Raw genomic sequence first — 12,361 nt, 5'->3', positions numbered from 1 at the left:
GATCTGGGTGTGGAGGTATATGTATGGGGTAGGGTACTGGAGTGTGGAGGTATTGTATGGGGTGAGGTGACAGGGATACTGGAGTGATGAGGTGTGTGTTGGGGTGGTGATACTAGTGATGGAGGGTTGTATGGGGGTGGTCGGGATTGGTATGGTATATGTATGGGGTGGTTGGATCTGGGTGATGGTGATTTATGGGGTGGTGACATGCTGGGTGATGGATATGTTATGTTAGGGATACTGGGTGATGGAGGTAGATATGTATGTGGTACTGGAGTGATGGAGTATGTTATGGGTAGGTGAGGGATATGGGTGATGTTTTTAGTAAAGGGATACTGGAGTGATGGAGGTAGATGTTATAGGGGTAAGGTGACAGGGATACTGGAGTGATGGAGGTAGATGTGTATAGGGTAGGTGGGATTGGATGATGGAGGTATATGTATTGTACTGGAGTATGGAGGTGATATGTTAGGGGTAGGTGAGGGATATGGTGATGAGGTATATGTATAGTAGGGGTATGGTATGAGGTATTTTGTGAGATTTGATGGATGTTGTATGACGTTGGAGTGATGGTGATTGTATGGTGACGGGATTGTGTGTATGTTTGGGGTGTGACAGGGATCTGGGTGTGTTTTATGGGGTGGATTAGTGATGGAGGTAGATATGTATGGGGGTGGGGTGACGGGATATGGAGTGATGGGTATTGTATGGGGGTAAGTGGGTTGGATGTGGAGGTAGATATGTATGGGGGGGACAGGGGTACTGGGTGATGGAGTAATTTATGGGTGGCCAGGGATCTGGTGATGGAGGTAGATGTTATGGGTGGCGGATGTGGAGTGATGGAGGTATATGTTAGGGGGTAAGGTGACGGGGATATGAGTGATGGAGTAGTATGTATAGTAGGATACTGGTGTGGGTAGATATGTATGGGTAAGGTGAAGGGATTGGAGTGATGGAGGTAGATTTATAGGGGTGGTGACAGGGATACTGGAGTGATGAGGTATATGTATGTGGGGCAGGGATATGTGATGAGTGGATGTGTATAGGGGTAGGTGACAGGGATACTGGAGTGATGGAGTAATATTATGGTGGATACTGAGTGATGGGTAGATGTGTATAGGGGTATGACAGGGATGCTGAGTGATGGTGGTAGATGTTATAGGGTAGGTGACAGATACTGGATATGGATATATTTAGGGTAAGGTACGGGATACTGGAGTGATGGGGTATTGTTGTGGGACGGGATACTGAGTGATGTAGATGTTATAGGGGTGTTGCCGGATCTGTATGAGTAGATGTGTATAGGGGTAAGGTACAGGGATACTGGAGTGATGGGTAGTTGTATAGGGGTGGGGGATACTGGAGTGATGGAGGTGATATGTTGGGGTAAGGTGACGGGATACTGGAGTGATGGAGGTGTATTTGGGTAATGCGGGATACTGGAGTGTGGAGGTATTTTGGGTGGTGCGGGATACTGAGTGATGGAGGTAATGTGTATAGTAGATTGGTGATGGAGGTAGATATGTTAGGGGTGGGATCTGGAGTGATGTGATATGTATGGGGGTAGGTGACAGGGATACTGGAGTGATGGGTAGATATTATGGTAAGTGACAGGGATCTGGAGTGATGGTAGATTGTATGGGTAACGGATACTGTGATGGAGGTAGATATGTATAGGGGTAAGGTGACAGGGATACTGGAGTGATGGAGTGTTGTATGGGTGCGGTCTGTGTGATTTATTGGGGTTGGGTGATGAGTAGTTTATGGGTAGGTGACAGGGATATGGAGTGATGGAGGTAATTGTATGGGGTGGTGAGGGTTGTGATGGGTATTGTATGGGGTGGTGCAGGGATACTGGAGTATGGGGTAATTTTGGGTAGTGCAGGATACTGGAGTGATGGAGGTAGATGTGTATGGGGGTTAGGTGCAGGGATTGGTATGGTATGTTTGGGTAGGAGGATATGGAGTGATGGAGGTAGTATGTTGGGGGTAAGGTGACAGGGATACTGGAGTGATGGGGTAGATATGTTGGGGTAAGGTGACGGGATACTGGAGTATGGTAATGTGTATAGGTAAGTGACAGGGATTGGGTGATGGAGGTTTGTATGGGTGGGTGACGATATGAGTGATGGAGGTGATATGTATAGGTAGGTACAATACTGAGTGATGGTAATTGTATGGGGGGAGTCTGTTGAGGTAGATTTTGGGGTAGGTGGGGATATGGGGTGATGGAGTAGATGTGTATGGGTGAGGTGACAGGGATACTGGAGTGATGGATAGATATGTATAGGTAGGCAGGGATCTGGAGTGATGGAGGTGGTTGTATGGGGTAGGGACGGGATACTGGAGTGATGGAGGTAATGTGTATAGGGGTGAGTGACAGGGATATGGAGTGATGGAGGTAGATTGTATAGGGTTGGTGACGGGATCTGGAGTGATGGAGGTAATATGTATGGGGTGGTGAGGGATACTGGAGTGATGGTGTAGTTGTTGGTGTAGGATACTGAGTGATGGAGGTAGATGTGTTGGGGGTGTTATAGGTGGTATGTATGGGGTAGGTGCCGGGATCTGTATGTATTTTGGTGACGGGGATACTGGAGTGATGGAGGTAGATGTGTATGGGGGTAGGTGACGGGATACTGGAGTGATGGAGTAATATGTATGGGTTCTTGGGTATTTTGTATGGGGTAAGGTGACGGGGATATGGAGTGATGGGGTAATATGTTGGGTGGTGGATACTGAGTATGGAGGTAATTTATAGGGGTAAGGTGACAGGGATATGAGTGATGGAGTATTGTATAGGGTAGTGACAGGGATGCTGGAGTGATGGAGGTAATTTTGGGGTAGTGGGATATGAGTGATGGAGGTTGTGTATGGGTAAGGTACTGGAGTGATGGAGGTAGATGTGTATAGGGTAAGGGACAGGGATACTGGAGTGATGGAGGTAGATGTGTATAGGGGTGGTACAGGGATACTGGAGTGATGGAGGTAGATTGTTAGGTAGGGACAGGGATACTGGAGTGATGGAGGTAGATGTGTATAGGGGTGGGGATACTGGAGTGTGGGGTAGATATGTATAGGGGAAAGGGGTACTGGGTGATGGAGGTAGATATGTATAGGGTGGGTGACGGGATACTGGAGTGATGGTAGATTGTATGGGGTAAGGTGACAGGGATACTGGAGTGATGGAGGTAGATATGTATAGGGGACAGGGATACTGGAGTGATGGGGTAGATATGTATAGGGGTAAGGTGGATCTGGAGTGATGGAGTGATATGTATAGGGGTAAGGGGACAGGGATACTGGATGATGGAGGTAATATGTATGGGTAAGGGATACTGGAGTGATGGAGGTAGATATGTATAGGGGTTGACAGGGATACTGGAGTGATGGAGGTAGATGTGTATGGGGAGGACAGGGATACTGGGTGATGGAGGTAGATGTGTATGGGGTAAGGTACAGGGATACTGGAGTGATGGAGGTAGATGTGTATAGGGGTAAGGTGACAGGGATACTGGATGATGGAGGTGATATGTATGGGGGTAGGGTGATACTGGAGTGATGGAGGTAGATGTGTATGGGGTGGTGACAGGGATACTGGAGTGATGGAGGTAGATATGTATAGGGGTAGGGACAGATCTGGAGTGATGGAGGTAGATGTGTTGGGGGTGACAGGGATACTGGAGTGATGGAGGTAGATATGTATAGGGGTAAGGTGACAGGGATACTGGAGTGATGGAGGTAGATATGTATAGGGCGACAGGGATACTGGAGTGATGGAGGTAGATGTGTATAGGGTAAGGTACGGGATACTGGAGTGATGGGGTAGATATGTATGGGGTAAGGTGACGGGGATACTGGAGTGATGGAGGTAGATGTGTATAGGGGTAAGGGGGGATACTGGAGTGATGGAGGTAGATATGTATAGGGTGTGACAGGGATACTGGAGTGATGGAGGTAGATATGTATAGGGGTAAGGTGACAGGGATACTGGAGTGATGGAGGTAGATATGTATAGGGGAAGGACAGGGATACTGGAGTGATGGAGGTAGATTGTATGGTTAGTGACAGGGATGCTGGAGTGATGGAGGTAGATATGTATAGGGTAAGGTGACAGGGATATGGAGTGGTGGAGGTAGATATGTATAGGGGTAGGTGACGGGGATACTGGAGTGATGGAGGTAGATATGTATGGGGTGGGTGACAGGGATACTGGAGTGATGGAGGTAGATGTGTATAGGGTAAGGGACAGGGATACTGGAGTGATGGAGGTAGATATGTATAGGGGTAAGGTGACGGGATACTGGAGTGATGGAGGTAGATATGTATGGGTAGGGACGGGATACTGGATGATGGAGGTAGATGTGTATGGGGGTAAGGGGACAGGGATACTGGAGTGATGGAGGTAGATTGTTGGTAAGGTGACAGAGATACTGGAGTGATGGGGTAGATATGTATAGGGGAAGGGGATCTGGGTGATGGAGGTAGATATGTATGGGGTAGGTGACAGGGATACTGGAGTGATGGAGGTAATGTGTATGGGGGGGACAGGGATACTGGAGTGATGGGGTAGATATGTATAGGGGTAAGGTGACAGGGATACTGGAGTGATGGAGGTAGATATGTATAGGGTAGGGACGGGATCTGGGTGATGGAGGTAGATGTGTATGGGGTAGGTGACGGGATACTGGATGATGGAGGTGTATGTTGGGGTAAGGTGACGAGATACTGGAGTGATGGAGGTAGATTGTATGGGTAGGGATACTGAGTGATGGAGGTGATGTGTATGGGGTAAGGTGACGGATACTGGATGATGGAGGTAGATGTGTATAGGGGGTAGGGATACTGGAGTGATGGAGGTAGATATGTATAGGGGTAAGGTGACAGGGATGCTGGAGTGATGGAGGTGATATGTATAGGCGCGGGATACTGGAGTGATGGAGGTAGATGTGTATAGGGGTAAGGGGATACTGGATGATGGAGGTAGATATGTATAGGGGTAAGGTGACGGGGATACTGGAGTGATAGAGTAGATATGTATAGGCGAGCGGGGATACTGGAGTGATGGAGGTAGATGTGTATAGGGGTAAGGTGACAGGGTACTGGAGTGATGGAGGTAGATGTTTATGGGGTAAGGTGACAGGGATATGGAGTGATGGAGGTAGATGTGTATAGGGGTAGGGATACTGGAGTGATGGAGGTAGATATGTTGGGGTAGGGTTGGGTGATGGGTGTGTGTGGGGTAGGTGACAGGGATACTGGAGTGATGGAGGTAGATGTGTATTGGGGTAGGGATCTGGAGTGATGGAGGTAGATTGTATGGGGGTGACGGGATACTGGAGTGATGGAGGTAGATATGTATAGGGGACAGAGATACTGGAGTGATGGAGGTAGATATGTATAGGGGTGGTGACAGGGATACTGGAGTGATGGAGGTAGATGTTTATGGGGTAAGGTGACAGGGATATGGAGTGATGGAGGTAGATATGTATAGGGGTAGGGGATCTGGAGTGATGGAGGTGTATGTATGGGGTGGGACAGGGATACTGGAGTGATGGAGGTAGATATGTATGGGTAGGTGACAGGGATACTGGAGTGATGGAGGTAGATGTGTTAGGGGTGTTGACAGGGATACTGGAGTGATGGAGGTAGATATGTATAGGGGTAAGGTGACGGGGATACTGGAGTGATGGAGGTAGATATGTATGGGAGGTGACAGGGATACTGGAGTGATGGAGGTAGATATGTATAGGGTAGGTGACAGGGATACTGGAGTGATGGAGGTAATTGTATGGGGTAGGTGACAGGGATACTGGAGTGATGGAGGTGATATGTATAGGGTAAGGTGACGAGATACTGGAGTGATGGAGGTAATATGTATAGGGGTAGGGATACTGGAGTGTGGGGTAGATGTGTATGGGGGTAGGTGACAGGGATACTGGAGTGATGGAGGTAGATGTGTATAGGGTAAGGGGACGGGATACTGGATTGATGGAGGTAGATTTTTATAGGGGTGGTGACAGGATAGTGGAGTGATGGAGGTAGATATGTATAGGGGTAAGGGGATACTGGAGTGATGGGTAGATATGTATAGGGGTAAGGTGACAGGGATACTGGAGTGATAGAGGTAGATATGTATTGGCGACAGGGATACTGGAGTGATGGAGGTAGATGTGTATAGGGGTAAGGGGGATACTGGGTGATGGGGTAGATGTGTATGGGGTAAGGTGACGGGATACTGGAGTGATAGAGGTAGATATGTATAGGCGACAGGGATACTGGAGTGATGGAGGTAGATATGTATGGGGGTAAGTGACGGGGATACTGGAGTGATGGAGGTAGATGTTTATAGGGGTGGTGACAGGGATACTGGAGTGATGGAGGTAGATATTACAGGGGTAGGGTACTGAGTGATGGAGTAGATATGTATAGGGGTAAGGGGATACTGGAGTGATGGAGGTAGATATGTATAGGGGTAAGGTGACAGGGATACTGGAGTGATGGAGGTAGATATGTATAGGGGACAGGGATACTGGAGTGATGGAGGTAGATGTGTACAGGGAAGGTGACAGGGATACTGGAGTGATGGAGGTAGATATGTATAGGGGTAAGGGGATACTGGAGTGATGGAGGTAGATATGTATAGGGGTAAGGTAACAGGGATACTGGAGTGATGGAGGTAGATATGTATAGGGGTAAGGGACAGGGATACTGGAGTGATGGAGGTAGATGTGTATAGGGGTAAGGTGACAGGGATACTGGAGTGATGGAGGTAGATGTGTATAGGGGTAAGGTGACAGGGATACTGGAGTGATGGAGGTAGATATGTATAGGGGTAAGGTGACAGGGATACTGGAGTGATGGAGGTAGATATGTATAGGGGTAAGGGGATACTGGAGTGATGGAGGTAGATGTGTATAGGGGTAAGGTGACAGGGATACTGGAGTGATGGAGGTAGATATGTATAGGGTAAGGTGACAGGGATACTGGAGTGATGGAGGTAGATATGTATAGGGTAAGGTGACAGGGATACTGGAGTGATGGAGGTAGATATGTATAGGGGACAGGGATAGTGGAGTGATGGAGGTAGATGTGTATAGGGGTAAGGGACAGGGATACTGGAGTGATGGAGGTAGATGTGTATAGGGGTAAGGTGACACGGATACTGGAGTGATGGAGGTAGATGTGTATAGGGGGGGACAGAGATACTGGAGTGATGGAGGTAGATATGTATAGGGGTAAGGGATACTGGAGTGATGGAGGTAGATATGTATAGGGTAAGGTGACAGGGATACTGGAATGATGGAGGTAGATATGTATAGGGGTGAGGGATACTGCAGTGATGGAGGTAGATGTGTATAGGGGTAAGGTGACAGGGATACTGGAGTGATGGTGGTAGATATGTATAGGGGAGGGATACTGGAGTGATGGAGGTAGATGTGTATAGGGGTAAGGTGACAGGGATACTGGAGTGATGGAGGTAGATGTGTATAGGGGTAAGGGGACAGGGATACTGGAATGATGGAGGTAGATATGTATAGGGGACAGAGATACTGGAGTGATGGAGGTAGATATGTATAGGGGTAAGGTGCCAGGGATACTGGAGTGATGGAGGTAGATATGTATAGGGGTAAGGTGACAGGGATACTGGAGTGATGGAGGTAGATGTGTATAGGGGTAAGGGGACAGAGATACTGGAGTGATGGAGGTAGATATGTATAGGGGTAAGGTGACAGGGATACTGGAGTGATGGAGGTAGATGTGTATAGGGGTAAGGTGACAGGGATACTGGAGTGATGGAGAGTAGATGTGTATAGGGGTAAGGTGACAGGGATACTGGAGTGATGGAGGTAGATGTGTATAGGGGTAAGGTGACAGGGATACTGGAGTGATGGAGGTAGATGTGTATAGGGGGCAAGGTGACAGGGATACTGGAGTGATGGAGGTGATGTGTATAGGCGACAGGGATACTGGAGTGATGGAGGTAGATATGTATAGGGGTAAGGTGACAGGGATACTGGAGTGATGGAGGTAGATGTGTATAGGAGTAAGGTGACAGGGATACTGGATGATGGAGGTAGATATGTATAGGGGTAAGGTGACAGGGATACTGGAGTGATGGAGGTAGATATGTATGGGGTAAGGTGACAGGATACTGGAGTGATGGAGGTAGATGTGTATAGGGGTAAGGTGACAGGGATACTGGAGTGATGGAGGTAGATATGTAAGGGGTAAGGTGACAGGGATACTGGAATGATGGGGTAGATATGTATAGGGGTAAGGGATACTGGAGTGATGGAGGTAGATATGTATAGGGGTAAGGTGACAGGGATACTGGAGTGATGGAGGTAGATATGTATAGGGGTAAGGTGACAGGGATACTGGAGTGATGGAGGTAGATATGTACAGGGGTAAGGGGACAGGGATACTGGAGTGATGGAGGTAGATATGTACAGGGGTAAGGTGACTAGGCATCATGATATAAGATAAACAGAGGAGCAGCAGCTTGTATGTGAATGGGTCTGTGTGTGTGTGTAGAGTCAGTACACAGTGCATTCAGAAAGTATTCAGACCCCTTGACTTTTTCCACATTTTGTTACGTTACAGCCTTATTCTAAAATGGATTAAATCGTTTTTTCCCCTCATCAATCTACACACATGCTTGTAAGTAAGCATTTCACTCTAAGGTCGATACCTGTTGTATTCGCGCATGTGACAAATAACATTTGATTTGATTTGAATACCCCATAATGACGAAGCAAAAACAGGTTTTAGAAATGTTTGCAAATGTATTAAAAATAAATTAATAAATCAAATAAAAACTGAAAAAGCTCATTTATAAAAGCTTTGTTGAATCACCTTTGGCAGTGATTACAGCCTCGAGTCTTCTTGGGTATGACGCTACAGGCTTGGCACACCTGTATTTGGGGAGTTTCTCCCATTCTTCTCTGCAGATCCTCTGAAACTCTGTCATGTTGGATGGGGAGCGTCGCTGCACAGCTATTTTAAGGTCTCCAGAGATGTTCGATCGGGTTCAAGTCCGGACTCTGGCTGGGCCACTCAAGGACATTCAGAGACTTGTCCCGAAGCCACTCCTGCGTTGTCTTGGCTGTGTGCTTAGGTCGTTGTCCTGTTGGAAGGTGAACCTTCGCCCCAGTCTGAGGTCCTGAGCGCTCAGGAGCAGGTTTTCATCATGGATCTCTCTGTACTTTGCTCCGTTCATCTTTCCCTCAATCCTCGATCCTGACTAGTCTCCCAGTCCCTGCCGCTGAAAAATATCCCCACAGCATGATGCTGCCACCACCATGCTTCACCATAGGGATGGTGCCAGGTTTCCTCCAGACGTGACGCTTGGCATTCAGGCCAAAGAGTTCAATCTTGGTTTCATCAGAACAGAGAATCTTCTTTCTCATGGTCTGAGAGTCCTTTAGGTGCCTTTTGGCAAACTCCAAGCAGGCTGTCATGTGTCTTTTACTGAGGACTGGCTTCTATTTGGCCACTCTACCATAAATGCCTAATTGGTGGAGTGCTGCAGAGATGGTTGTCCTTCTGGAAGACTCTCCCATCTCCACAGAGGAACTCTGAAGCTCTGTCAGTGACCATCGGGGTTTTGGTCTCCCTGACCAAGACACTTCTCCCCCGATTGCTCAGTTTGGCCGGGTGGCCAGCTCGGAAGTGTCTTGGTGGTTACAAACTTCTTCCATTTAAGAATGATGGAGGTCAATGTGTTCTTGGGGACCTTCAATGCTGCAGAAATTGTTTGGTATCCTTCACCAGATCTGTGCCTCAACACAATCCTGTCTCTGAGCTCTACGGACAACTCCTTCGACCTCGTGGCTTGGTTTTTGCTCTGACATTCACTGTCAACTGTAGGACCTTATATAGACAGGTTTTTCCCTTTCAAATCATGTCCAATCAAATGAATTTACCACAGGTGGCCTTCAATTAAGTTGTAGAAACATCTGAAGGATGATCAGTGGAAACAGGGTGCACCTGAGCAAAATGTAGTCTCATAGCAAAGGGTCTCAATACTTATGTCAATACGTTTTTATTTTATTTCTAAAAACCAGTTTTTTCTTTGTCATTATGTGGTATTGTTTGTAGATTGATGAGGGGAGAAAAAAAAGATTTAATCAATTTTAGAATAAGGCTTTAACGAAACAAAATGTGGAAAAATTCAAGGGGTCTGACTACTTTCCAAATGCACTGTAAATGTATGTGCATATAATGTGTAAGTGAGCAGATGATGGTGTGTGTGAGTGTTGGAGTGACAGTGTGTGTGAGAGTGAGTGTTGGAGTGACAGTGTGTGTGTGAGTGAGTGTTGGAGTGACAGTGTGTGTTGGAGTGACTGTGTGTGTGTGAGTGTTTGATTGACAGTGTGTGAATGTTGGAGTGACAGTGTGTGTGTGAGTGAGTGTTGGAGTGACAGTGTGTGTGAGTGAGTGAGTGTTGGAGTGTGTGTGAGTGTTGGAGTGAGTGAGTGTTGGAGTGACAGTGTGAGTGAGTGTTGGAGTGAGTGAGTGTTGGAGTGAGTGAGTGTTGGATTGAGTGAGTGTTGGAGTGAGTGAGTGTTGGAGTGACAGTGTGTGTGAGTGTTGGAGTGAGTGAGTGTTGGAGTGACAGTGTGAGTGAGTGAGTGAGTGAGTGAGTGAGTGAGTGAGTGAGTGAGTGAGTGAGTGAGTGAGTGAGTGAGTGAGTGAGTGAGTGAGTGAGTGAGTGAGTGAGTGAGTGACAGTATGTGTGTGAAATAAAACTTAAATGAAGATACAAGGTTATATCTCAGATAGTCTGTGTAGCTATTTATCAGAGATAGAAGCTGTTCAATAGTCCACATCACCCTTTGTAGCGCCATGTGATCGAGGGTGGTGCTGTTGCCATACCAGACAGTGATGCAGCCAGTCAAAATGCTCTCAACCTCCTGTGGGGGAAGAGGCGCTGTTGGGCCTTCTTCACAACTGTGCACATGTGTTTGGACCATTTTAAGTCTAGTGATTTGGACAGCGAGGACCTTGAAGGCTGGGATAAGGAGAAAGTAAAGGAGGGAGAGGCAGATACGGAGGAAGGAAGGGAGGAGGAGAGAGATAGATTTGTCCATTTACCGCCTCTCCCTCTCCATCCCATAATCCTGTGTGGAGCTGCCTTAAATGCTCTCATCTTTCTCTCTCCCTCTCCCTCTCTCTTTCTCTCCCTCTGTCTCTGTCTCTCTCTCTCTGTCTGTCTCTATCTCTCCCTCTCTCTCCCATATATCTCTCTCTGTCTGTCTCTCTCCCTATCTCTCTCTCACATCTCTCTCTCTCCCTATCTCTTTCTCTGTCTCCCTATCTCTCTCTCTGTCTCTCCCTATCTCTCTCTTGCCCCATCTCTCGCTCTCTCTGTCTCTCCCTATCTCTCTCTTGCCCCATCTCTCGCTCTCTGTCTCTCCCTATCTCTCTCTCTCCCCATCTCTCGATCTCTCCCCATCTTGCTCTCTTTCTCTCTATCCCCATCTCGCTGTAGCTCCTTCACTCTGCACTGCAGCTGCCTGGAATGTACATCGGTGTGTGTCTCTCTTCGTATAGGCTAGGTTATAGTATGTATGAGATGTGTGTTCTACCTATCTGCCTCAAATATTTAATAGTGTGGTCCTTACTGTGAGCTGTGCTAGGTTGAACTGGGCTGGGTTAGGTTGAACTGGGCTAGGCTGGGCTGGGTTAGGTTGAACTGGGCTAGGCTGGGCTGGGTTAGGTTGAGCTGGGCTAGGCTGGGCTGGGTTAGGTTGAGCTGGGCTAGGCTGGGCTGGGTTAGGTTGAGCTGGGCTAGGCTGAGCTGGGCTAGGCTGAGCTAGGCTGAGCTGGGCTAGGCTGGGCTAGGCTTTGCTGGGCTGAGCTAGGCTGTGCTGAGCTGAGCTGGGCTAGGCTGACCTGGGCTAGGCTGAGCTGGGCTAGGCTGAGCTGGGCTGAGCTGGGCTAGGCTGAGCTAGGCTGAGCTGGGCTAGGCTACGCTGGCTGAGCTAGGCTGGGCTAGGCTGAGCTGGGCTAGGCTGAGCTGGGCTAGGCTGAGCTGGGCTAGGCTGAGCTGGGCTAGGCTGAGCTGGGCTGAGCTGGGCTAGGCTGAGGTGGGCTAGGCTGAGCTGGGCTGACCTGGGCTAGGCTGAGCTGGGCTAGGCTGAGCTGGGCTAGGCTGAGCTGGGCTAGGCTGAGCTGGGCTGAGCTGGGCTAGGCTGAGCTGGGCTAGGCTGAGCTGGGCTGAGCTGAGCTGGGCTGACCTGGGCTAGGCTGAGCTGGGCTGACCTGGGCTAGGCTGAGCTGGGCTAGGCTGAGCTGGGCTGACCTGGGCTAGGCTGAGCTGGGCTAGGCTGAGCTGGGCTGACCTGGGCTAGGC

The sequence above is a fragment of the Salmo salar genome, unplaced genomic scaffold, assembly GCF_905237065.1.
Source record: "Salmo salar unplaced genomic scaffold, Ssal_v3.1, whole genome shotgun sequence".
Taxonomy (NCBI): domain Eukaryota; kingdom Metazoa; phylum Chordata; class Actinopteri; order Salmoniformes; family Salmonidae; genus Salmo; species Salmo salar.
This window is presented reverse-complemented; position numbering follows the sequence as displayed.